The sequence below is a fragment of the Schistocerca gregaria genome, chromosome 4 (genome assembly GCF_023897955.1).
Source record: "Schistocerca gregaria isolate iqSchGreg1 chromosome 4, iqSchGreg1.2, whole genome shotgun sequence".
NCBI lineage: Eukaryota > Metazoa > Arthropoda > Insecta > Orthoptera > Acrididae > Schistocerca > Schistocerca gregaria.
In genome coordinates, this window is record NC_064923.1 from 280,533,075 (window position 1) to 280,549,417 (window position 16,343).

The window sequence follows — 16,343 nt, forward strand, 5'->3', positions numbered from 1 at the left end:
TTCTAAGCAACACACGTCCATCACTTGTATCGATTGAGAACCAACTTTCGTCAGAAAACGCAGCAGACCTCCACCCTGCCCTCCAATGAGTTCTCGCTTGAGACCACTGAAGTCGCAAATGTCGGTAGTTCAGAGTTCAGTGGAATGCACGGTGCAGGCTCCTGGCTCGGAGCTGTCCTTGAAGTAACCGATTTGCAACAGTTCGTTGTGTCAGTGTGGCGACAACTGCTGCTGAAACTGCTGCTGCAGACGAAGTACTATGCTCCACAGCTATACGCCGAACATGACGGTCTTCCCTCTCGGTAAAAATGTAAATGTCGTGTGACTAGGGCCTCCCGTCGGGTAGACCGTTCGCCGGGTGCAAGTCTTCCGATGTGACGCCACTTTGGTGACTTGCACGTCGATGGGGATGAAATGATGGTGATTAGGACAACACAATACACAGTCCCTGAGCGGAGAAAATCTCCGACCCTGCCGGGAATCAAACCCGGGCCCTCAGGACTGACAGTCTGTCCGGCTGACCACTCAGCTACCGTGAGCGCACTTCCCTCTCGGTAGAGCCACGTGACGTTCTGGGGGCCGGTCTTTTTGCGACCATACCTTCTCGTGACCAGCGCTGTCAGCAGTCATGTACACCGGCTACATTCCTGCAAAGTCTTTCTGCAGTATCAGAGAAGGAACATCCAGGATCTCGTAGCCCTATCATACGATCGGAACATACAGGATCTCGTAGCCCTATCATACGATCTCTTTCAGACTCACTGAGTTGTTGATAACGGCATCTTCGCCGTCTTAAAGACATTCTTGGTTAACCCTCCCTCCCTCCCTCCCCCTCACAACGTCCAATCTCAAAGGTAACTAACGCTCAAGACCGTTACAACGCATATGTAAGGCAAACCTGATTTACATCCTCATAGTGTCGCTATCATACAGTAAAGAATGATAGAAGCAAAGTATGATAGAAGTAAATTATGAGAGAAGATGATAGAAGAGGCCTGGAGATACTGACAGGTTTCATATAGATTTCATAATGGTAAGACAGAGATTTAGGAACCAGGTTTTAAATTTTTAAGACATTTCCAGGGGCGGAAGTGGACTCTGACCACAATCTATTGGTTATGAACTGTAGATTAAAACTGAAGAAACTGCATAAGAGTGGCAATTTAACGAGATGGGACCTGGATAATCTGACTAAACCAGAGGTTGTACAGAGTTCCAGTGAGAGCATAAGGGAACAATTGACAAGAATGGGGGAAAGAAATACAGCAGAAGAAGAATGGGTAGCTTTGAGGGATGAAGTAGTGAAAGCAGTAGAGGATCAAGTAGGTAAAAAGACGAGGGCTATTAGAAATCCTTAGGTAACAGAAGAGATACTGAATTTAATTGATGAAAGGATAAAATATAAAAATACAGTAAATGAAGCAGGCAAAAAGGAATAGAAACGTCTCAAAAATGGGATCGACAGGAAGTGCAAAATGGCTAAGCAGGGATGGCTAGAGGACAAATGTAAGGATGTAGAGTCTTATCTCACTAGGGGTAAGATAGATACTGCCTACATGAAAATTAAAGAGACCTTTGGAGAAAAGAGAACCACTTGTATGAATATCAAGAGCTCAGATGGAAACCCAGTTCTAAGCAAAGAAGGGAAAGCAGAAAGGTGGAAGCAGTATATAAAGGGTCTATAAAAGGGCGATGTACTTTAGGGCAATATTATGGAAATGGAAGAGGATGTAGATGAAGATGAAATGGGAGATACGATACTGCGTGGACCTTAGTCGAAACAAGGCCCCGGGAGTAGACAACATTCCAGAACTACTGACAGCCTTGGGAGAGCCAGTCCTGACAAAACTCTACCATCTGGTGAGCAAGATGTATGAGACAGGCGAAATACCCTCAGACTTCAAGAAGAATATAATAATTCCAATCCCAAAGAAAGAAGGTATTGACAGATGTGTACATTAACGAACTATCAGTTTAATAAGTGACAGCTGCAAAATACCTCGGGGAAGATCAGTTTGGATTCCGTAGAAATGTTGGAAAACGTGAGGCAATATTGACCCTACGACTTACCTTAGAAGAAAGATTAAGGAAAGGCAAATTTACGTTTCTAGCATTTGTAGACTTAGAGAAAGCTTTTGACAATGTTGACTGGAATCCTCTCTTTCAAATTCTGAAGGTGGCAGGGGTAAAATACATGGAGCAAAAGGCTATTTACAATTTGTACAGAAAGCAGATGGCAGTTACAAGAGTCGAGGGACATGAAAGGGAAACAGTGGTTGGGAAAGGAGTGAGACAGCGTTGTAGCCTCTCCCCGATGTTATTCGATCTGTATATTGAGCAAGCAGTAAAGGAAACAAAAGAAAAGTTCGGAATAGGTACTAAAATCTATGGAGAAGTAATAAAGACTTTAAGGTTCGCCGATGACATTGTAATACTGTCAGAGACAGCAAGGAACTTGGAAGAGGAATTGAACGGAATGGACAGTGTCTTGAAAGGAGGGTATACGATGAACATTAACAAAAGCAAAACGAGGATAATGGAATGTAGTCGAATAAAGTCGGGTGATGCTGAGGGAATTAGATTAGGAAATGAGACATTTAAAGTAGTGAAGGAGTTTTGCTATTTGGGGAGCAAAATAACTGATGATGGTCGAAGTAGAGAGGATATAAAATGTAGACTGGCAATGGCAAGGAAAGCGTTTCTGAAGAAGAGAAATTTGTTAACATCGAGTATAGATTTAAGTGTCAGGAAGTTGTTTCTGAAAGTATTTATATGGAGCGTAGCCATGTATGGAAGTGAAACATGGACGATAACTAGTTTGGACAAGAAGAGAATAGAAGCTTTCGAAATGTGGTGCTACAGAAGAATGCTGAAGATTAGATGGGTAGATCACGTAACTAATGAGGAGGTATTGAATAGGATTGGGGAGAAGAGAAGTTTGTGGCACAACTTGACTAGAAGAAGAAATCGGTTGGTAGGACATGTTCTGAGGCATCAAGGGATCACCAATATAGTATTGGAGGGCAGCGTGGGGGGTAAAAATCGTAGATGGATACCAAGAGATGAATACACTAAGCAGATTCAGAAGGATGTAGCCTGCAGTACGCACTGGGAAATGAAACAGCTTGCACAGGATTGAGTAGCATGGAGGGCTGCATCAAACCAGTCTCAGGTCTGAAGACCACAACAACAACAACAACAACAGTGTCGCTATCAGCACCACACTTATGCGACCGGTACGAAATTTGAATAACTGTCGTCTTTCAAGTGTAGAAACATTCCTATCAACTTACGTTTACCTCTCATAACTCCCTGTTGGTATTGGGATTGTTTTCGTCATTGTAATTATCTTGTATTGTATAGACTACTGATAATGACTAATATAAATAGTCGAAACATATTTGTGAACAGAGGTTGCAAAAGACGAATAATATTTTGCCATCTATATGATAAACACGATTAGCAACATTAGTGCTTTAGTTACATGAGACTGGGTCTCGCAAGTGAGATGCCTTTCCAAAGCAGCCGCATTACTGTCTCTGTGCCTAACGATGGATTTAATTGTAGATCTGTGTCTATAAAATTCGTGGATCATTTGGGAAAAAGATGTGTGCCACCCCCCCCCCCCCCCCCACCTCTCCCACAGAGTCATTCCCACTCAGTTTAGTTGCCGTAACGTTAAGACGGTGGTGAAAGCCGTAAACAGTTTATGTTTTGCCCGGAGTGTGCAGTGGTATCGGTTGCGGCACAAGCCGCAGAGAAAAAGGCGGTTGTGTGTTATCTGAACGTCCCCTGCCTTTCTATCCACGGAACCACTGCCGAGGAGCTGACTCGGACAGCGGAGGTCGGGAACGGAAGTGTGCTGGCTCGGTGGGCGTGATGGCCATCTGCGGAGAAAGTCCCCGACAGGCGACAGCGGCGTCCGTCACCCGCTGCCACTGCTCACAGCCATTGTCGTCAGAGCGAGGCGTGCGGCCCCACCGGCACCGCACCGCACCCGAACTGCTGCGCGGCGTCCCCAGTGTACGGCTCATAACGTAGTCGCAGTTCTCGGCTAGCGAGCCACGACGACAATGATTTCTGTGCAGTAGGACGATCCTTCAGGTTTGTTTGTACGTGTCTGTGCGTGTGCGTGAAAAAAAAGGTGGAAAGGTCAGTGTTTAACATCCCGTCGACAACGAACGAGATTAGGGACAGAGCACTAGCTCGGATTAAGGAAGGACGACGAAGGAAATCGGCCATGCGCGTCTCAAACGAACCATTCCGGCACTTGCCTTAAGAGATTAATATTTGGGCGTAACATTGCAGAGCGATATGAAATGGGACGAGTATGTAGTGGCAGTTGTGGGGAAGGCGGATAGTCGTCTTCGATTCATTGGTAGAATTTTGGGAATATGTGGTTCATCTGTATAGGAGATCGCTTATAAAACACTAATACTGTACGACCTATTCTTGAGTACTGCTCGAGCGTTTGGGATCCTTGTCAGGTCGGATTGAGGGAGGACGTAGAAGCAATTCAGAGGCGGGCTGCTAGATTTGTTACTGGTAGGTTTTATCACCACGTGAGAGTTACGGAAATGCTTCAGGAACTCGGGTGGGAGTCTCTAGAGGAAAGGAGGCGTTCTTTTCGTGAATCGCTACTGAGGAAATTTAGATAACCAGCATTTGAGGCTGACTGCAGTACAATTTTACTGCCGCCAACTTATTTTTCGCGGAAAGACCACAAAGATGAGATAAGTGAGATTAGGGCTCGTACAGAGGCATATAGGCAGTCATTTTTCCCTCGTTCTGTTTGGTAGTGGAACAGGGAGAGAAGATGCTAGTTGTGGTACGAGGTACCCCCCGCCACGCACCGTATGGTGGATTGCGGAGTATGTATGTAGATGTAGATGTAGATGTAGATTTAGGGAAATCACGAAAAACCTAAATCTGGATGCTCGTCTGTCAAATGCGAATCCACTGTGCTAACCACTACGTCATCTCACTCGGAGTATGTGTGTGTGTGTGTGTGTGTGTGTGTGTGTGTGTGTGTGTGTGTGTGTGTTTGTGTATGTTTTCATGGTGCATCTCTTCGCGAAGGAGGCAATGCATGTTAGGACACTTACTTATCTGCGATTTTAATGCATCCGAACACACCCCTGAACTGAAAACGGATTCTTATACTCTTGGAAAGAAGAGTGCGAAGAAACGCGACGGCTAATAGATCAACATTACTATAACCTGCAACATTTACCCATCATAAGACAGTGTTTTACGGACTGCAGGTGTAGTGAACGATATCACGGAACGTCCGCCGTCACTTCATGGTGCAAGTGCGAGAAAGTCCTCAATCTGCTCACGCAGCATCATAAGGTGACGTAAATCACATAGAGTGGAATCATCTCGCGTTCTGGACTTGCTGGGACCATATGCCATTTGATAATAGAAAACCCAGGAAGTCAGAAAAAGTACAGTAACATGGGTTAAAAGTTGTAAAAATACAAGCTGTTTTTCTTTTCTCTTAAATACACAAATATAAAGGCCGATAAAAGAAATAGCCCATTAAGTATTTCATGGACCTTAAGATAGGCATCCAACCTTACAGCTTTCTCAATCTAGGGCGGATGCGTCGGCTGGAGTGGCCGAGCTGTTCTAAGCGGCCGGCCGGGGTGGCAGAGCGGTTCTAAGCGCTACAGTCTGGAACCGCGCGACCGCTACGGTCGCAGGTTCGAATCCTGCCTCGGGCATGGATGTGTGTGATGTCCTTAGGTTAGTTAGGTTTAACTAGTTCTAAGTTGTAGGGGTCTGATGAACTCAGATGTTAAGTCCCATAGTGCTCAGAGCCACTTTTTTAGGGCAGATGCAAGCTGCGTTGTCTGTCTTCAGATCCATGAAATATTTTCCAGGCCTGTTTTATTTTGCTCCCCCCCCCCCCCCCCCCCTCCTCCCTGCAATATTGTTTGTTCACGTAAATGTCGACCACCTACTGAAAAGAACAGTGAATTTTGAACCCTGAAACAATTAGTAGGCCTGATATGTATGTCTTAGGTGGAGCACGATCACATAATACTCGTAGACGTTTCATCAGTGATAATCCAGGCGGTTGTTTTCAACTGACGTGGCATTTGAACCATCATGTTTGTCCAGCTGCCTTGTTGACTGTGTACGTGTCGCAATATCTTCAGACTGAGTGTCCATTTCGTTAGCTAATTCGTCAACCCTACCGTCATTGTCTGCAGACAAACAAACGGCGACACCTTCGTCATTGTTAATTCGCAGTCAGTCATCTACGTACATAAAAACCTTTATCGAATCATCTTCAAATCTTTGCGAATGCTTGAGTTCCAAATGAAGCGGCGGTGTTTTCAACATTCTCTTTTGTCCAACAGAATATTTATCCACGGGCCCAACTACTTTCTTTCTCTTTGATGCAATTTCGCACTCGCAACAACGGTAGAAATACGGTACTCAACACTTCTGTGTCGGTTTCTTAACTGGCACCTTGCCATGATCTTTGTGTTGCGTCTGGCTGAATTTTAATTTAATTTTTCTCGCCGTAGGGTGTTACCACTATATCAGAAGTAAAGAGCTGGATTAACCGTAGATTCGTGTTAATGACGGACGGATAAACGAGGTTCCACTGTTTTATTCTCATGCGAATGGTATTACCATCAGCAAGCCACTTTGTGCAAGAGACCAAGCAAACTGAATGATCAGTTGCTCAATAGTACTCAGAAAATGATCACATTACAAAATGTCACCTCTTAAAGAATTATTGTCGACGTTTTTTGAAAGAATGGCTGGCTCTGAGCACTATGCGACTTAACTTCTGAGGTCATCAGTCGCCTAGAACTTAGAGCGAATTAAACCTAACTAACGTAAGGACATCACACACATCCATGCCCGAGGCAGGATTCGAACCTGCGACCGTAGCGGTCGCTCGGTTCCAGACTGTAGCGCCTAGGACCGCACGGCCCTCCGGCCGGCTTGAAAGAATGTAACATCCACGTAGAGTGGTTATTTCAATGGAATGTACATAACACAACTGTATTAATTATTTTTCATCACAACTGGTAGCCACAAATTACTGTGTATTTTGTCACAATTTTTAGGTGACTTCGTGTAATTTTCAAGAAAATACTCGTAGCAGTATCGAAACCTAGGTGAAGCTTAAATAAATATACTTCCGGTAACTGACAGGTTGTTTGCTTTATTAACCGTAGCACAATTGTGCCACGTATACGTGTCCTTAGTCTTACCCTTTGGAAGCTATTTCATAACCAGATGATAAAGCCAAAATATCATTTCGAAACAAATTAGATTATTAACGTTTTTTCTTTAACGATCTAAAGGAATTGTAGTTATTGTCTATTACCACGGATTTATCGGCTACCATATCCCGTGTGTATATTTACACAAAATTGTTTTAATAATCAGATGTTCCACTTCGGTACAAGTTGTGTGTCCCCGACGCCAGTAATATTCTACATCTATATTCACAAGTACCTCTACATCTACATCTGCAATTATACTCCTCAAGTCTAGAGTGCGGTGGAGAAACATCGTGTGGCGCTCTTGCTTCCCCTCATTCATGTTACAGTCGCGAATGATTCGCTGGAAGAGCGATTGTTGATACGCCTTCTAACATTCTGGGTGGTGTCTGTTTGTTGTATATCGTGTCTACCTACGACTTTCGCGCAACGACGCTCTGAGGGTGTTTCTGTAGGGAATTGACTAGCTTGAATCTGGGACCTGTTGCTGGCCAGACCTCACATGACATGTAGAATTCAGAAGAGTTCAGTGAGACTAGCGATGATATAACCAAATACTTAATTATTTCAGCGTCAGCTTCACTGCATTCCCTGTAAAAGAATCTTAATACTAACTAAATTTAGTGGAAGGGGTTCAAGGCTTTCCTATTTTTAGTTAGCTGGTAAAATAACGTCGAAAAAGCAGTTAAGTTTACCATTGGAAATTTTATACTACTCACAAAACATTGTTTATAAATGGCACTATTGATAAAAGGAAGTGTTTTAATACAGGATGGTAAAAACCAACTGCGTTCAACAAAAATGTGAACGAATATTCCCTGAATGGGTTTCCAAGTTGTACGATGGATTGAAGGATGACCTATGCCATATCACATCTATAATATAGGTTTAAATTAAGTTTCACAAAAGAGAAAACTATCAAAATGGTCTACAGTGACCCTCAATTATCTTTAATTACTTATCTAACTTGTAAATTACAGTGGCTGATGTGGCTTCTCAATAACTATATAACAGAAAAATCATCGCGTTTCAGATTTTTACTTCAAGTGGCAAATGTGAACACCATGAGCTTTAATTGACGATCGACACTAGTATTACGCAAAAAGGGGTGTAACAGATGAGTCTTCTGCAGTTCTGAGTGAAGCTTTATGCGCTGTTATGCGGCATCGCGTGCGTTCATTACCTTGTTGGTGTTCGTCAGGGGGGCGGCGGCCGGCGCAGCAGCCATCCAGCTCGCCGTCTCGAAACTAACTAACCTCTCCTAACTTCTCCTTACTACCATTTACCGAAGCTGGTTAAAAAAAACTATTTGGCTGTGTTTTCATCTGACCAATCAGGGTCTCAATGTTAACCTTAAGCTCCGCCTACAAAAATTCTGTCTATCCAGTGAGAAACGTTATACTTTTCGTGGTGGGGCAATGTTTTTAAAGTTTGCATCGTAACAGAGACGCGAAAAAGTCTCGCGCTAAAACTTGCAGCTGGCGTTGTCCTAGTCGTTAACTGCAACATGGGTGTCCAGTACGTCCCTTATCGTGGGGCCTTCTAGCTTAACACGGTTCTGCTCTCGGCTTCTGTTCTCGTTTCTCCCTTCGGAACTGCGTCTGTCTCACGGTGGGAAGGTATAACATGCATTTAGGCATTCTTGTGTTAGTCTGTGGTATTCCATTTTCTCACTCGTTACTCGTATTACTTTGGTTAATTTAATATCACGATTTATTCGGAGCTATGTGACATACTACTTGATTTGCTTATCATGTCAGGGTTTTCATGGAAGGTGTTGGATTTGCTTGACACCTTACAGCCTCCATGTTAGCTCAAATCTGTATTTTTACCGTAATGACTCTTAGGTGGAAGCGATACGTTGGGTGACTCTTTCAGAAATGTACGCTCTCGTATTTGTAGCAGTGAAGGACATCTGAAAGAGGGTTTTATGAACTACCTCCGATGAATCTCTGGCATGTACCTTACCTTGATGTTACTGCTTCCAGTGATAGTCCTGCAACTTTGTAATCAGAACATTAATGGCTCTTTCTGCCTATTTATGTGCAATAGGCCGTAACGGCTCAATCGTCGGTTCGAATCAGACTAATACAAACTGGCTTCACCCATCTTTCTCGTAGAGACATTGATTGTATTGCAATCGGACAGTGTGGCGGCTGTGGTTGAGACACTGGACCTTCACTAGGGACGTGCGGGATTCGAATCCCGCCCGCCAATTCAGATTTGGCTTCTGAGTCGTTTCGTTTAATTAACTTAGAAAAAAGTTGAGATAGTGCGTTGTTTCCTTCACTATTTTTGTCCAAATGAACGTTCACAGACTGCAAATGAGGTCTATGCTGACGTGACGCTTACCTCTAACATAGTTTCCTTCCTTTCGCGACGATATATCCGAGTAACTATTGCGAGAACGCTGGCGTTTTTGAACGTGGACGAGTATTTCGATGATAAGACGTACTGAAGCATGCTTTCACATGGACTGTTGCTATGTAGAACGCTTGTTGTAATACGTTTGTCCTCATGTACGTATGTCCAGTTTGGTTCCTCGGGGGCTCTGTTATTAGGTATTCTTCTAGCCAGTCGTAATACTTCGTATCAGGGAAATCATTGGTTTCTAGACCCATGTCCCATTGTCCTCTACTCACACCTTTCATTGTACCTGTAATAGTCAAACATCCTGTATTGGGCGAAAAAAAAACAAACTAAAGTAGCAAGACAGCATCATGTGAACACTAATCTTCTAAATGTATAAGGAGGCAGCCACTTGACAACGAGACAGATGGGAAAATAATCAAGTAAACTGTTCATTATTTCACAATTATTCGCCATTCCTATTAACACATTTATCCCAAGGAGAGAAAAGACGATCAGTGCCTTTATGGAAAAACGTTTGCGGTTGGCTAGGAACCATCATAGCACCTAGGCGTGCATCTCTTCGTCTGAAACAAATCAACTACCACGAATTCCTTTTTTCAGGACTCCAAAAAGATGGAAATGACTTGGGGAGGGATCGGGACAGTATGGGGTGTTTGTAAGGGCTTCCCAGCGAAACTTCTGCAGCGTACTCGAAACAACCATGGCAACTTGTGGATCCACGAGTCCTTTCCACGGTGGTAATTGTCACGGATTACGGAGAAGGTACAAGAAAAAAGATTAACTTAGCGAGGTAGCGCAGTGGTTAGCAGACTGGACTTGCAATCTGGAGGAAGACGGTTCATACTCGCGTCCGGCAATCCAGATGTAGGACTTTGCTGATTTTCCTAAATCACTTAAGGCAAATGTCGGGACGGTTCCTTTGAAAGGTCACGGCCGGAATCCTTCTACGTCCTTCCTTAATCCGAGCTTGTGCTCCGTTTGTAATGACCTCCTCTTCCAAAAAATCGTTCGTAAACATGGCCTCTAAAATGTATACCTTAAGAGTTACGAGGACTTGTTCATCTTCTCTAACGTAAAACACATCTCTTCCATTGCACAATTGCTCATAGTTTTTAAGGTACGCATTTGGAGCCTATGTTTGCTGGACATCGTTTTTGATTTGGTCCATACTACGTCACCAAAAAAATGGAAAGCCAGGAGCTTGCTGCAGAAGAGATGCGTTTCATAGTAGTGATAATGATCAAGCGCTAATAGTTCTAAACGTATGCATTTCAGAGTCCACGTTTATTAGATTCTTTTTTTTTAGCTCCAGAGTACCATTTCAGAAAGTTTGGCCGTCGAGTTCTGGTTCATCTTCTTTATACAGATTTAAACATAGAACCACGTTCTCAAATATATATTTGAGGCTCATTCACTGATAAGAGAAGTTGCTGGATGAATCTATGCTGAGCCTGCACAAAGAGGTGAGAGAGAAAAAAACGAAAAAGTTTGTCTTTTCTGAAGTTCTCCACAGTTCACAAACGGTAAACGTAACTCTTTTTACAACTAACACTTCTTGAAAGATGCAGCTCACTTTCCGGGAATCAGTTCAGAATTTTAAACTTTCTTTCGCAAAGCCTTTTTGACAATGGTAGTGCATGGCAGTATAGATGGTCAGAAGGCCAACACAGTAGTTCTGGCAGCACTAACCACGGCTTCTAAAGAAATGAACAAAAAAATTCTGTTACAACTGAACCCACCGTATCGTGGTTGTGAGGCGGGTATAAGTTCTATATTTCTTTCAGTAAGACACTGAATATATAAGTTCGACATCCATAGATAATTCTACGGCCTTATTGACATAAAAATGTAGGAATCAAAGAAAGCAAGAAGGGTGAAAGCAGAAGTGAAACAAAACAGGACCCTCCGTCCCTGTTCTATTTCGACAGTGCATAGCAATCATGGAATTGCTCAGAATTGTTATACTAAATTACTGCCTTCGTGGGCCGGCAACACTCGAGCCGTCGCGTTACAATTTGGGTTACTGTGTCTAGTCAAAAAAAGTAATTTAATGTGCAGTTTAAACAATTGTGTACTCACATTGAACTCATTATGGCAGTAATTACCCTACTCATCGTTATCCCATTCCGACTCATTATCATAATATGTATCCGAACTTAGAACATCGGATGAGCTTTCCTCCGCATTGTTTTCTTTTTGAATTCCTTCTCAAGATGGTTAAGCTGCTGCTGTTATTCTCGTACGCATACGCTCAAATCACTTCGACCTCATTCAATTTGGTTGCCAGGTACGCTGTTCTGTACTTCGGCATCGATAGCCTTTTGTTCCTTCTTCTAAAACTGGTACAGCAGTGCTCTTCACATTCCACTGGCAGCAGAGTTCAGTAACTTCCGTTTTTAGCTATATTGATCGATCAAGTTCAAGTTATTCAACACGTTCACCTTTTCTATTTGGTATAAATTACAATGAAGCGCGATATTTTTAGGCGTCCCTCTGTCTCCACAATAGCAGAAAGCTGTCGCCTGTCTCCCTATGCTGTGTAGGAGAACGTGGGTAATGGGAGAAGACCATCTTCTTAGTTGGGGGCTCAGGCGCGATCGTAGTCTGTCTTTGACATTTATTTAGAATGTCAAAGACAGTCTACGATCGCGTAAAATGTAGACATCTGCCTATTGGCGCTCCTGTTTATCCAGTCGCTCAGCCATTCATGTGTTCTCCAGCCACGGAGCTGGATTTCGTGATTAATATTTACTCCTGTAGCCTGCACTCGATTGAGTCAGCCTCTACTTAACCAGCAGCACGTTGATCTATATGAAACTGGAAAGTCAATAGGGTGGATTCCCAATATTACCAATGTAACTTATCACGGTGTTCTACCGAAGCCCATACAGGGTGTTACAAAAAGGTACGGCCAAACTTCCAGGAAACATTCCTCACACACATATAAAGAAAAAAATGTTATGTGGACACGTGTCCGGAAAAGCTTAATTTCCATGTTAGAGCTCATTTTACTTTCGTCAGTATGTACTGTACTTCCTCGATTCACCACCAGTTGGCCCATTTGAAGGAAGGTAACGTTGACTTCGGTGCTTGTGTTGACATGCGACTCATTACTCTACAGTACTAGCATCAGGCACATCAGTACGTAGTATGAACAGGTTAGTGTTCATCACGAACGTGGTTTTGCAGTCAGTGCAATGTTTACAAATGCGGAGTTGGCAGATGCCCATTTGATGTACGGATTAGCACAGGGCAATAGCCGTGGAGCGGTACGTTTGTATCGAGACAGATTTCCAGAACGAAGGTGTCCCGAAAGGAAGACGTTCGAAGTAATTGATCGGCGTCTTAGGGAGCACGGAACATTCCAGTCTATGACTCGCGACTGGGGAAGACCTAGAACGACGAGGACACCTGCAGTGGACGAGGCAATTCTTCGTGCAGTTGACGTTAACCGTAATGTCAGCGTCAGAGAAGTTGCTGTGTACAAGGTAACGTGGACCACGTCAATGTATGGAGAGTGCTACGGGAGAACCAGTTGTTTCCGTACCATGTACAGCGTGTGCAGGTTCTATCAGCAGCTGATTGGCCTCCACGGGTACACTTCTGCGAATGGTTCATCCAACTATTTGTCAATCTTCATTTCAGTGTAAATGTTCTCTTTACGGATGAGGCTTAATTACAACGTGATCAAATAGTAAATTTTCACATTAAACATGTGTGAGTTGACGAGAATCCGCACGCAATTGTGCAATCACGTCATCAACACAGACTTTCTGTGAACGTTTGGGCAGGCATTGTTGGTGATGTCTTGATTGGGCTCCATGTTCTTCCACCTACGCTCAATGGAGCACATTATCATGATTTCATACGGGATACTCTACCTGTGCTGCTAGAACATGTGCCTTTACAAGTACGACACAACATGTGGTTCATGCACGATGGAGCTCCTGCATATTTCAGGCGAAGTGTTCGTATGCTTCTCAACAAAAGATTCGGTGACCGATGGATTGGTAGAGGCGGACCAATTCCATGGGCTCCACTCTCTCCTGACCTCCACCCTCTTGACTTTGATTTATGGGGACATTTGAAAGCTCTTGTCTACGAAACCCCCGTACCAAATGTAGAGACTCTTCGTGCTCGTATTGTGGACGGCTGTGATACAATACGCCATTCTCCAGGGCTGCATCAGTGCATCAGGGATTCCATGAAACGGAGGGTGGATGCATGCATCCTCGCTAACGGAGGACATTTTGAACATTTCCTGTAACAAAGTGTTTGAAGTCACGCTGGTACGTTCTGTTGCTGTGTGTTTCCATTCCATGATTAATGTGATTTGAAGAGAAGTAATAAAATGATCTCTAACATTAAAAGTAACATTGTGTGTTGATGAATGTTTCCTAAAAGTTTGGCCCTACCTTTTTGTAACACCCTGTATAAGCCCGAGAAGAACGCTCCTATGCGCTCGTCTACAGATGGATCTGCAGTTCTCAAATCGCAGTTGATGTGTACGTGCGGTAAACGTGACTTTTCACAGACAGTGTGCTTCCTTGTACAGGAAGTCCTCGAATCACGTTTGTGTCCATCTAAAAGGTCTCGGCCATCAGGCGCCAGGCGGAGAAAGTTGGTAATACGTCGTTTACGACACTCGTGACACGTCGTCCGCAAAGCTTAGCGTCACTTCATCAGATCCCAAGACACCGTATAATCTTCTCTGGCATTTCTCCTTCAGCAGTTCCCTTGCTACCCTGTGGTCTACTGATATCCCCTAAAAATATACATGTGGCTTGTTTACGACGGCTTTTCGGCATAAGTGTGTGTGTGTGTGTGTGTGTTTACTAACCTTGTTCTGGGGTGCTGTTTGGTTCTGACGATGTCGTGTTTCGTATAGTACGTTGAACATCGCTCCCTCTCGTTTTACTAGGATGTTATGGTGCACTCAAATCAACAGGAAGTTCTAGATTTAAAATAAATAATGGAGGATAGGGTGAAGAAACCTGCATTGCCTTAATGATGGGACGATTCCAGCACTCATTTTGCCACCTGTCAAAACTCATTCCTTTCTGGGTGTTTACGACTGTGTAATGGCAGGCACGTTTTCTCAAGTCAACTAACGTGTCCTCTTCCCGAAACAATTAGTTGAAATACACCTGTAGTGGGAGGAACTAGTTTACTGTTAACTCCGGTTGGCCCAAGTAATTCGCAAAGCGGCTGGACATCAGCTTTATACAACACATTTGATACCTCATCTATAGACAGATGAGCGCTCAGATAAGCCTTCTTTCATAAAGTACCGTAATTCTGTATGTCCACACTTGTTGCCATGTTTTTACGGCTACTTGCTGTGGAACTGTAGAATTCATGCTACCGTGAATGACAGCATACCTATTTGTTAAACACTGTTAAATTCTTTAAAGTTTATTTCACAGCCAATTCAAAGCTGTTGAGTGTTGTCGGTTTTCTTGTACTACAATGTAATTTCTGACTAACGGAAAATGACAATAAGGTCTGAAATTAGCTAACTGAAAAAGATATTTTTTTCTCATTGTAACAATCTAATAAATGGAAAATTCCGCCCCTGAATACCTAACAAGCGCTTAGTCATGATATTCTGGAGAGGTATTTATCTGATCTCCTTTTCCACGTTCCCAGTTTCCTAGTGGCAAATCCGTTATATTCTGTAAAATTCGAGTGGTTACTGTGTTACAGGAAGGAGAATTCGCTCACGTCCCATTAGGAGCTGGAGGCTCGATCAACGCTGGGAATCGTTCATTGTGAAATAGTCCCAGATGGCGCAGTGATAAACGTACCTGCCTAAAAAGCAGGAGATTCTGGGTTCGATTCGCGGCTCAGACACATCTTCATTCGTCGCCACTGATTCCGTATAGTGTCCCGATGAAGCTGACATCAGTAATCCCTTCTCTTCCCTTTCTTTTCTCTCTCTCCTCCTCTTCAATTTATATGATCTAGTAATTTACCAAAAATTAAGAAGAAGATTGTAGTTAAATATTTTAATAGTCCAGATCGCAAGTAATTAATTAATGTTCGGGGCATCCGCAGCTGTGGTGGTGCATTTTATAGGAAGAGCTCCACAAACAGTTGTATCTTGACCAAATTTTAGTAAGGCATTTTCGGTTTCGTGGCTTATAGCGACATCATCAGGTGTATATGAAAATTAAAACGTGGTAAACGATATGGCAGAGACTAAAACAACATTACGTGATAATTTGACTTCGGTTGATTACATAGCCATCTTCATGAAAAAAATAACCGATCTGAAGAAGGCTGTATAATCTGCTGAAACTAATCATCACTTAATTTTATTTACTAAGGACCTAGACTATTAAAAGATTATATTCAAAAATATTTACAATGGATAGAAATTCCACATTAGGACTAAAGTGAGGAGTTTGGCCTGAAACATATAATACTCTTACGAACAAATAGTAAATGAGTAAAGGCAGACTGCACAAGAAAAGTAAGTAGAAGCGCATTTCGTTTACTTGTAAGTGTTTCACTGCGTGATTGACTTAAGTATAATATAATTGCTGCCAAGTGGACAGAGGCCATTACACTGTTTCGAAATCGATTTGTTAGTTTTGTGGACTGGAGGTCTGTTGAGGAGATAAGACATTAGATCAAATGTAAATTGAAGTGGAGGAGGGAGACAACGGAAAGGAAAGGGAAATGGAAAGGATTAGTGTTGTCAACTGTGTCTGGACA

At 43.1% G+C, this 16,343-nt stretch overlaps 1 protein-coding gene across 1 annotated transcript in view; it reads left to right on the forward strand.

Moving 5' to 3' along the window:
• The window catches only part of LOC126365864 (uncharacterized), a 664,271-nt gene that overhangs the window by 167,551 nt on the left and 480,377 nt on the right, over positions 1–16,343 (forward strand). The gene's annotated exons all lie outside the window — the stretch shown is intronic.